The sequence below is a fragment of the Amphiura filiformis genome, chromosome 18 (genome assembly GCF_039555335.1).
Source record: "Amphiura filiformis chromosome 18, Afil_fr2py, whole genome shotgun sequence".
NCBI classification, from domain to species: domain Eukaryota; kingdom Metazoa; phylum Echinodermata; class Ophiuroidea; order Amphilepidida; family Amphiuridae; genus Amphiura; species Amphiura filiformis.
In genome coordinates, this window is record NC_092645.1 from 12685431 (window position 1) to 12698198 (window position 12768).

General features: G+C 35.3%; 1 pseudogene; it reads right to left on the reverse strand.

Annotated features, from left to right (window-relative positions):
• LOC140139873 (WD repeat-containing protein 76-like) overlaps window positions 1-6543 on the reverse strand; it is a 30584-nt pseudogene extending 24041 nt beyond the window's left edge.
• Window positions 6544-12768: the final 6225 nt, after the last annotated feature.

Below are 12768 nucleotides of genomic sequence, written 5' to 3' on the forward strand. Positions count from 1 at the left end.
TTTTAAATTGGGTTCCCCAAAATCTTGCATGTGTGGGGGGGGGCAAAGATTTTTGGCATATCAAAAGGGGGGCAAAGGTTTTTGGCACGTCGAAAGGGGGGGCAAAGATTTTTGGCATGGCCAAAGGGGGGCATGCGTTTTTTTGGCAGACCATTTTGAGAATTCACCCCAGGGGTACACATAATTATTGCACCACCCCTTAGTGTATAGTCAATGTTACCTTGCATGCATGTGTCATGTGTGTGGCGTGTTTGTTTGTTTGTTTGTCTACTGTGTCAGGCCAGGATCACTGACACCCACGGTACTGATACTCTCATACTATCACGGTGATCATATTGTTGAATGTTGTTGACTTAAAAATAATCATGATGCAGTCATGTCTACAGTAGAACTCACCACGACCTTGAAGGACTTAAACCCTATTAAAAGCTATTAAACCAAGATAACACTCAATGAAAACGGCTCAACTATGTTACATCAGATCTTCTCTGGTTAAATACACACTGCACTTGTGTCTGTTTTACCTGTGCAATGAGCAATGAGCTGGTATTATAGTTTCAGTTGGGTGAACGATTATAAAGTTTAACGCATAAGGTAACAATACTGTGGGCTTTTGTTTACGAAATGAGACAATAGTCTGCTTATTGTTAACCAGCGTTCTTGAAAATGAGAAGCTTAATGACTTAACACGGTTTAGAAATAATTTCTTCATATTTTTTGGTACAAAAGTACCAATATTTCCAAACACCTAAATTAGCTAAAATTTAGGACATGTTACAAAACTATATTTTCTAGAATTTCAGAGAATACTTTAAATATTGGCGGTTATTTTTTACACAGTAGTGGCGTCAACTAGGCAATGGCCTATACTTCTAACATACACTATTTGTAGAGGTCACGCGTCAATGGTGAGCGCACTGAGTATTGTGTATAGGAAAAGCGGACAGTAACTACAGTATGTATGGCCTACTACTAGTATATAAAGTAAATCCGAACTGGTTTGCAGTTTGCTGAAGGTCGAATTCCGCAGGCCACACCGCGCAAGTTATACAAATTAGCTCCCGGCGATACACTGCAGATCGCAGAACTGTGTGCATAGTTTTTACCACCACTCTGCCTAGCTATATAGTTATGTACAATACTGTATGAGTTTCTTATGAGTGCATGTCCATCTTAATAATAAGTCAGTTCGTACTTTTCATAAACTACTTTTTGAATCATAACTTTCGTGACCGAGGATATCTTGCAACCACGTGACGCTTTCGACTGGCAAATTCTTAATGAATAAATAAGCTTCACGAAATGAGTAAGTCGTACATAATTAGTCAGTTTTACCTCCGAGTAATGAAAAACTGTAACATGATCATGATTGGTCAATTTGGCTCCACGGAGCAAAAAGTCCGCTACGCGTAGCAGCTCCACGTTGTGGCGGTTGCGGCCTACCAAGTACCATATCAGTATCCCATATGATATTTCTATTGCAAGAAAATTTTATTTGTTGTCAGGTTTTATCTTAAATACACTAACTGGAAATTAAATACACTAATTAGTGAGGACCGGTATTTTGCTGTGGACATGTTTAACTGCAATTTGCGGGTAAAAAATTTGAAATCCTGAGTAAAAATTTTGATCATATTCAACTCTTTGAGAAAAAATTTATATAAAAGAATGCATGTAAAATCCAGCTGCAATACAATGTACATTATTGACACACTATCACTCTCTTTATTTACGGCAATAATAGAATATCGATTTCAATCGAATTGAAAAGCGATGCTCAGTTTTGAGTTTGTAGTTGACTACTAAGCGACCTAAGCGATCGATTGCTAGCCAATCAGATAGAACTCCTTTTCTTGCGTTCGGTGAAATACCAGTCGCCCGTCGCTCACCAACGGAGTATTAAATTTATATTTATCGAATAGGAAGTCGACACTGTGTGGGAGTCTATACCCTTTCCTACCCTCCATGCCTGCCCCTTCCCCACCAACCCATGTTTAAATTGCTACTAAGTTGTGCATGATTCATTGGTCGAGGAATGGGAGATCATACATGTAAGGCTAAACAAATAATGCAATGTCTCAAAGTGCTTGGCAGTTTCAAAAACATAAATGTGAAATGCATTTTTTTTTTTTTTATCTTTGCTTTAAGATTTTTTTTAACTGATCTTTTAAAACTTTGAATTTAGATGTCATTTGCTAGTGTTCAAAGTACACAGCAACTTCGTTTACAGAAGTGAATTACAATTGATATCAATTGCTTTATACCTAATTCTAATCAATTAAATTGTCTTCAAAATATTTCTTGATTTACGATAAAAAACTATAAAAAAAATAAAAGAAGGAAATAAAAAAATAAATTTGCAGTTCCAGCTGAAATGGACGCCTTAAGAAAAACAAATGTGTGGGGCTGTGGGCGCTTTGAGACAATAGCTTTTTTAAAAGCCTAACCCTATTGAAAGTGTCCCAACACTTTTGACAAGCATTGTATAAACAGACCTCCCAAGTCAAACACAGTATTTATTACCAATTACATTGTACAAGCCTTAGTGATCGCTCTTGCTCATCTCCGCTCGATTTCTAGTGAGTGATTATTCACTCACCATTGACACTAAATATCACTCGCTGCGAATCTCCCAAAGTCAACCATTCAGTCAATTCAGCATTTAATCGATTCGGTGCCCCCCACCAAGCGGAGAAAGTCAAAATTATATACGCAACTACCGTTTTAATACCAAAGCTCTACTTGATTAGGCCTACATCCAAATAAGCGATATAAATCTTGTGAACATTTGACAACTCGCCTAGCATCATGCTAGCGAGTGATTAACCACTCGCCTTTAAAATCTAGATGACAAGGCCTGTAAATACTTGTACTGCTTCATACCTTGAAAATTTCCAGCGAGGCAAAGAATTTGGCGTTGTCTTCAATGTTCTTCAGTCTCATTTTCTCATATGTTGAGATGCCATCATCATCCATCTAAGGTAAACAAACAAAAAACAAATTCATCTTCTGAATGAGGATGGCCCGATATCATCAGATGATCATAAGAGTTTTTACCCTTGATTGAATGGCCTACATTGTAGCTCCCACTCCCCATCTATGAATGTTGAGTACCGTTCGTCAAATAAACGCCTTCGGGGGTGTTACATTTTCCCAAGGGGGGGGTGTTTATTCAAGGTCAATTTTAGAACGATAAAAAACGCTAAAATGATGAAATATGAACTAGAAACACTGACTTCTGCTTACTTCCGGGTTTCCAATCCAGATTTTCGCCAATTATTGACGCTATTATCGACCATGTGGGGAGCGAAAAACTTGGTAAGCTTACTACACAAGATGGCATGGAAATATCGGCATTTTTTAAACATCTTGGTTGAAAAAAAGTGGTGGGGGCGTTTATTTGGGGGGGGGGGGCGACTATTTGACGAAATACGGTATATCCCTTTTGATACAAGAAAGTAAAAATGCATTATATATAAATATAAATTATATGTGATCATCCACGATGACGAACTCAGAGTTAAGTCGTAATTTTCAAAGTTTCTTACGATTATTCAACAATTGAAATCTATTTAAAACAAGCTTTAAAACATATCTATTGTCATAGCTGCTTGAAAAATATGTGCTACCAAGAACATAACCTTTTTCAAATTAAAACTTTCCTAATGATACAATTATGGTAATACATCAATTGATTTAAGGGTGTGCAATATCGCACTTGGCAACATATCATGATAAAATTACCGTATTGGTCCGAGTATAGTCCCACCCGTTTTTTATGTGAACATTTTTCACAATTGGGGGGTGGGATTATACAAAAAAAAAAAAAAAACAACTTATTTTTTTCCGGTCCCTGGACCTAGACCTAGATGCTAGGATCATTCATGGTTGACCTAAAAAAAAATTAACAAAAAAAATTTCAAGATATTTTGTATTTTAATATGAAAATTGATACTTTGTTTACATGTCATACTCTATTAATGATTTCAAAATGCATTCAAATTCAATGCATTTTGAAATCATTAATAGAGTATGACATGAATACAAATTATCAATTTTCATATTAAAAATACAAAATATCTTAATTTTTTTTATTTTTAGGTCAACCATGAATGATCCTAGCATCTAGGTCTAGGTCCAGGGACATTCCAAACCGAAAAAAAAAATTTGTACAATTTCTGAAATTTTTTGAAAATGGGGGTGGGATTATACTCGAGCGTGGGACTATACTCGGACGAATACGGTATATAAATGATCAAGATGCGATAATTTTCACTGCTTCATCGATGACCCCATGATAATCGAGGCTCAATAACTCCCAAATAAAAGCTGAATAAAGTCGGCAATAATATTTCAAATTGGTCATATTTACCAGATTTTATCTTTTTAAATTATATGATAAAGTACTTGTGACGTACCCAATTTCTTCCATAAATCCATTGAATATTATCTCAATCATTAGTTGAGTCGAAAATTGCACGGAAATCAGGCCAAACATGGACAGTGTTCGAGTTGCGGGTCTTAAAAGGTCAACAGCAATGAATTCATAGTTTCCTCTTGGAGCGCTCGTCATTTTTCAAAACTGGCCAAAACTTTAATTATTTTCATTCAAATCTCAATTTTTTTAAATTGTTTTCTTGTCAGTTATATGTTAGCAGTGTTTTGCAGCAGTCCCGTAGAGCATGTGCTAAATAATGGATATTTTGGAATCCCTCGTCCCTTTTCGGAGCATTTTTTTTATATGCGCTTCCAATAATAGTAATATATTTTAAAGATTTTGATTTCATAATATGAGCAAAATGAATGTAGATGATTTGCTGCAGTAATTCATTTGGAATGTTGTATTTATTGTTATAACCCTGTACAAATAGGCAAATAATGAAATGATGCCAAATAATGAATAATGATATGTGAATTGTTGATGGCCTAAAATCTACCACGATATCGCGACATGGAAAACCTTGGCAATGCCCACCAATGGTATTAAATAATTGAAATCAGATCTTACCGAGTTATCTGAGTCAGATTCCTCATCTGTTGTTGGTTGCTGTGGCTCTGGTTCTTTCTTAATTTCAGGTTTTTCCTCTTCTTCAGACTTGGCATTCTGTAGCCGTCTTGACACCTGCAAAATGTAATCGGACATACCTGTTACTGGTATCATAATTTAATGATAATTGATATTAAAAGGGTCTGAATTTTGCACGATTTCCGACCACATAAAACACACACTGTCACATAAAACACAGTTTTTCATTCTTGGTCTCAGTCTCAGAACTTTTTGTTTTTCTAAATTTTCTTGAAAAATTGTGAATTTGTCATTGTTTTTTTAAATAACAAAATTAGCCACACATACCCCCCCCCCCCCGCATGATACAGCTAGTACTACAGATGAATAAAATAATAGCATTAAACTAAGTAACTTCGGTGTGACGGAACATCTGGACTGTTCTAATAATCGTCTGGTCACCGGTCTGGTGAATTTATAGCTGGGGGGGGCAAAGATTTGTTGGCAGGTCAAAATGGGGGGGCAAAGCATTTTTGGCAAGTTGAAAGGGGGTCAATCGATTTTTGGCAGGTCAAAAGGGGTCAATCGATTTTGGCAGGTCAAATGGGGAGACAAGCGATTTTTGGCACAATGTATATTATGCCCTAAAAAGATGTAGGAAAACACTTGCATTGTTATGATAAGACAATTTAAGGTTTTTAATTTGGGTTCCCCAAAATCTTGCATACCGGTATGTTATTGTGTAAGGGGGGGGCAAAGAAATTTTGGCATGGCTGGGGGGAGGAGATGTTTGCCAGACCATTTTGAAAGTACACCACCCCAGGGGTACACATAATTGTACAGCCCTTAGAGCTGCACTCCTCCATGTCCTCAGGATATTCAGGGGTTGATTTAGAAAATAAAAGTTACATGCACCTCAGATTTTCCTTGAATACAGTACACTCAACATGTATGCAACATGTGCAATGACATGCACAAAACATTATACTATAAATAATAGTTATTTTAATAGATACACAATTCAAGAGTTGCATAGTTGTGGCAACAAGACGAATGTACGTGACAAAATAAGTTACCACTAACCCTTCTCCTTTTCGGTGACGGCATGTTTTTGTTAAGCTTATTATCATCGACATCGGTAAGCTTATCAACAAGCTCCCCATCATTCGGTTTCACATCATCTACCTTCCGTTTCGGCATGATCTTAGAAGTAAGGTAAAAAGAATGTGTTGGAATTGCTCCACTTGATCTCGATGCCCCAATCATCACGGTGTTTGGTGTGTTTCACAATTTAGACAATGAGCTTCGTTTTCATTCCACTTCAGGACTGTCAAAGTTACGTAACTTTGGCGCGTTATTATTGAATTTATGTAAGGGCAAAATAGGGTCATTACAAAACTCCTTTTAATAGCATCATCTCTAGTGCCAATGGCCCCTAATTGAAAGAAGAAAAATGAATTTGGTATGCACTATGCGACTTCTGAAATATTAGTCTCTTATCCAGTCGCTCCTTGACACAGCAACTCAGTTTGTAGCTGCCCTGGCCTAATAAGGGGGCTGGCATTTTCTTCGGAAGGGGGGTCCCAAATATGTCGGTGACCGGAGTCAATTTTTTATGACCCCCTATCGCGGGCAAAATTTTTTACGACCCGCCCCCTATCGCGGGTCGAAAAATTTTATGACCCCCCCCCTTCCAACTACACAGACTCAAGAAAAATTATTCATTGCCGGAACTAAGGCGCGGAGCGAGTCAAAACTTAAAAGTGAAAAAAGTGTGTGGAGCGCGGTAAAATTTTTATTGTAAGTGTAAAGAAGGCGCGCGGAGCATGTAAAAATTTTGCATAGATTGTACGCACATTTCGAATGCGAAGTTAAAGAATGCGCGCGCGAAAATTTTAAGTCACCAGCCCTTAATAATTCTATAACCCCCCCCCTATTTTGGGTGTTAAAAAATTATAACCCCCTATTTTTGGTCTGAAAATTCTATGACCCCCCCAGTATTTTTGGGATCCCCCCCCCCCCTTCCGAAGAAAATGCCAGCCCCCTAATAGATACCGGTACCAATTCCCAACCTGGGAATTTTGACTGTCAAAGTGAGACCGAGAAAATACTGGGAAATACAAAAGTGCATTTTATCATGTTATTTGAAGTTAGCTATAGGCCTAATTTGAGTAAACAGGCATGAAGGCAAAATATGATTTTAATATTTCAAAATTTCAAATTTGTCGCCTTTGGCCTCCATGGACCAGACCGCGTACTAGTAGGCCTACTACAGAACTTTTACTCATTCGTTCCATGCCAATTTCTTACAGGTTATAACGAGGCGTAGAGAAATGTTATTATTTATTATTTATTTTGCAGTCATAGATATTATGGAAAGCGTGAATGACAGATCTTCAAACTGTTCAACATTCCGTTTAGGCTTTGGATGGAGATACAACCCAGCAAACACAAATCGTTTTGACATTAGTTAGAAAGGTTGCTTTAGGAAATACTTAAATGTCGACGGTTATACCAAGGGCATATAAAGGGTATTATTATTATTATTATTATTATTATTATTATTCTTTTTTTTTTTGAAGTTTTTTATTCCCTGTTCTTGGAACTGGTGGAGGGAGAAAAAACATACACAATGGGCCACCAGTTCCCAACGATCATGAATTAAAACATAATATTATAGTCAAAATTTTTAAGAACAGGTACAAAGGACAATCACAAAAGAGACAAAGACGATGGACAAAGAGAACGTTCACTCTTACCAACAAAACACAAGCACCAGTCTTGTGTCAAACAAGTGCACACATTACTTGGTTACACCCATCTTGATCCTGCCATAATCAGTTTGAAAAAAAAAATTGAAGAAAAGGACAACAATTTAAGATGCTTCAAGATCAATGGTCCATTTTTTGAAATGGAGCCGCAGTATACCTTTACTTTCAGCAATTTTATATAGGCCTACTCAATTTTCTGCTTCAATTTGACCATATTCAGAAAAGCATTGAAACTAAGGTTAGTCTGTTTAAATCTGCACTTATGAATGTAAAATTTAAGGCACAGAAAAAGGAAGTTAATACACAGGTCATGTTCTAAGGTATCCCTGATACCAAACATTTTATCAAATTTGGAAAATGTAAAAGACACTGTTGATATAAAAACATAGTTCATCCCACATGGGAGACACATTCTTGCATTCACAAAATAAATGCAAAATTGTTTCGGGCAATAATGTTCTTTATGTGCGGACGAAATATTTGGCAAAAAATGTTCGCAAAACATATTTTACAATAATATTGTGACAGCATTTTAGAAATGACGTTGTAGTGTGTTTTTAATTTCATACAAAACATTTTAAAAACGATTTTATGAACTTTATAAATTTTTATAACCCGACATTTAAAGTTATGAAAACTTTGTTACTGACACCAAAAACCGAATTATAACCTTTTTATAACGTTTTAAAAACGACATGTCTTTGCTAGGAAGTACAAGAAAAATGGTAACATGCCTCTTGCTACCGTCTTCCTTACCCAACTTGCGTTCCGCTTGCATCTTAAAGTCTTCGAACACACATCGTAGCTTTAACCAATTAGTCCATCAGGCAGACCTTATTCGTCTCTACACTCCAACGTTCCATCCGTCTCCTCCCTTGTTGTAAATCAACACGTCCGCATTCTGTCGTGGACACACATTGTCTTTCCTCGCCTCAATTAGACCCTCCCTCGGGTCCATGGAGAACGACTGGTAATGTAGATTACATAGCATTAAAAATCAACCCAATACAATCGGAATCAGCGCTCAATGGACTTTCGCGTTCACTTATAATACGAGTATATTTCTACATTTTGCTTATGTATATTGATGCATGGTTGACTGTGGCGTGTAAGTTGTGGATGAAGAGGAATGGGTTTTTGGCATTGAAGAAAATAAGGGGGGGGGTTACAGGACTTTGGCATTATTTTTCATAGGGCATTATGTAATTATTTATTGTTACATTATCCAGAGATGGAACCGAACCGAGACTGGGGGCCGTCGGAATCAGCGCTCAATGGACTTTCGCGTTCACTTATAATACGAGTATATTTCTACATTTTGCTTATGTATATTGATGCATGGTTGACTGTGGTGGGTGTAATTAGTGGCGGCGTCGATTTGTGGATGAAGAGGAATGGGTTTTTGGCATTGAAGAAAATAAGGGGGGGGGGGTGTTACAGGACTTTGGCATATTTTTTCATAGGGCATTATGTAATTATTTATTGTTACATTATCCAGAGATGGAACCGAACCGAGACTGGGGGCCAGTCTACGCCTCAATATACCTTTTATATAGGCCTACATTCTGCAAAACTTTTGTATGTAAATTGGTAGCTTAGCATTTTTTTAATATCTATTTTAATACATTATGTATACCTTATTTAACATTGTGCTATCTACTGAAGATAATGTAGCTAGCATTACGCACCATATTTAAATTGTGCTATCTACCAAAAATTACATTATACGCATCATAGTTATGTGATAATTATACTATACTACTGAAGATAGCATTACGTACCATATTGCTATCTACTGAGGATAGCATTATGCCGCACATATAAATCATGCTATATACGGCTGAAGAAGGCATTATGCACGATATTTAAATCATGATCTACTGAAGATTGCATTCTGCACCATTATTTAAATCATGCTATCTACTGACGATAGCATAATGCACCATGTTCAATTCTACTGACGATTGTGCTATCTACGGAAGATATCATCATGCACCATATTTAAATCACGCTATCTACTGAAGATTGTGCTATCTACGGAAGATATCACCATGCACCATATTTAATCATGCTATCTACTGAAGAAGGCGTTATGCATCATATTTAAATATTGCTATCTACTGAAGATAGCATTATGCACCATTAAACTGCTATATCTACTGAAGATAGCTGTATGTACAATATTTAAAATCATGCTATCTACTGACGATAGCATTATGCACCAAAATTAAATTGTGCTATTTCTACTGAATATTGTTTAAAAACTGCTATCTACTGAAGATAGCATTGTGTACCATATTTAAGTATTGCTATCTACTGACGATAGCATTATACACCATATTTAAATAATGCTATCTACTGAAGATACCATTATGTACCATATTTAAATTGAATATTGTGCTATATACTGAAGATATCATCATGCACCATATTTAAATCATGCTATCTACTGAAGAAGGTGTTATGCATAATATTTAAATATTACTGTCTACTAAAGAAGTTATGCACTATATTTAAATATTGTGCTATCTACTGAAGATAGCATTATGTACCATCATGCTATCTACTGAAGATAGCATTATGTACCATATTTAAATATTGCTATATACTGAAGACAGCATTATGCATCATATCTAAATTATGCTATCTACTGAGGATAGCATTATGCACCATATTTAAATTGTGATATCTACTGAAGATAGCATTGTGTCCCATGTTGTATGTTGTCAAGACATTCTGATGTACATGTATATGTGTTTGTATTATTGTATGTGCAAATTGACTGACGTAGAAAAAATATGGAAAATAATATTTGAATAATAAAAAAAACTATTAAAATTATTTTATCTACTGAAGATAGCATTATGCACCATATTTAAATTGGGCTATATCTACTTAATATTGTGCTATCTACTGAAGATATCACCATGCACCATATTTAAATCATGCTATCTACTGAAGAATGTGTAATGCATCATATTTAAATATTGCTATACTAAAGATAGCATTATGCACCATATTTAAATATTGCTATCTACTGAAGATAGCATTATGTACCATATTTAAATCATGCTATCTACTGAAGATAGCATTATGCACCATATTTAAATTGGAAAATATTATACTGAATATTGTGCTATCTACTGAAGAATGTGTTATGCATCATATTTAAATCATGCTATCTACTGAAGAAGGCGTTATGCATAATATTTAAATATTGCTATCTACTAAAGTAGTTATGCACCATATTTAAATACTGCTATCTACTGAATATAGCATTGTGTACCATTTTCTAATCATGCTATCTACTATACTGAAGAAGGCGTTATGCACCATATTTAAATATTGCTATCTACTGAAGATAGCATTAGACACCATATTTAAATATAGCTATCTACTGAAGAAGGTATTATGCATCATATTTAAATCATGCTATCTACTGAAGATAGCATTATACATCATATTGAAATAATGCTATCTACTGAAGATAGCATTATGTACCATATTTAAATAATGCTATCTTCTGCAGATATCATTATGCACCACATTTAAATTGTGCTATCTTCTGCAGATATCATTAAGCACCATATTTAAATTATGCTATCTACTGAAGATAGCATTATCTACCATGCATAATCAAATTGTGATATCTACTGAATAATAGCATCATGCGTCATATTTGATATCGAAAAGGTGAGCTGTACACATCCACTATTTAATTATCTGCGATTAAAATACTGCGTTTGTCAAGTCTTTTTCTATGTATTATTTATTCTCAATTATTTGTTAATGAGTCTGGTTATTTGTAAACAAATGTCTTAACGTCACATCGATACATATTTAATTCGTGGATCGAAAACTGACACACTATTGAATACAATAAAGGCACAAATTACCAGTATATATTGACGTTGTCATAGCAACATTACGTGAGGACATTTTTGAAACTTATTTTTGGCATCACTGGATGCATAAAGGCGACACAGTTGCATTTAGCTCTTTTCGATGTAGGACCAACAGATTTCAATACAGTCCCCTACCCTTTCTCGCCAACCTCCTGAAAGCAATTTAGTTTTTCTGGTTTTTTTTCCTTGTCAGTCATTTTTTGATATTGTTCCAAATCCAGTCAAGTGCAATTCTGATGTGTTCTTATTTATTTTCATGTTTTTAATGTTTGAGTGTTTTGATTATAATGTATATATTTTCATAATGCTATTTTTAATGTAAATGTTATGCAATTCATCCATTGGCTGTTATGTGATTTTTAATAAATATAAAATAATTGATAGAAAATTATAAACAATTATAAATTTTGGACAAATAATTAGGGGCTGTAAGTAAACACATTTCCGTCATCAGAATGACGAGGGTTAAGTTGTAATTTATTCAGTAAAAATAACAAAATAATATAGAATTAAAAGGGCATTTCGTGATCCACAGTATCATCCATCCACTTTTCTCAAAAAAGTTGAGATTTTTACAACAACAAGAACAACAAAACTGCATTTATATAGCGCCTTACGAAACACCTCAAGGCGCTTTACAGAGAATATAATAAAATAAACATCTTAATACAACTTAAATTTTTATATCACTGGATGGAAACCTCTGGCTACATAATGTTTATGTACAAAAAATTTCTTGCAGATTAATACGTTTAGCAAAGATATCGTGAAATTTGATTTTACCAATCCCAAATAAAACTAATATACAAAGCAAAAGTACAAAATTAAATCAAATACAGGAACTTACGTTTTGTTATCACGACGTTTCGTCCGATACAATAGGACACCATCAGGACTGATTCAGGTCCATTGGTCATGTGAGATTAGCCTTTGGCGTACACAAAAGGACGGGCAGTCTTCAATCTGGGTAAAACCCGGCAAATTCAAAAGACTTTACCCACTTCGTGCAGCGCCATCCTATAATGTCCGCCATATCTCGAAAAGGCTAATTGCATCAGATGAAACATCATGTTTGAAATGACACACG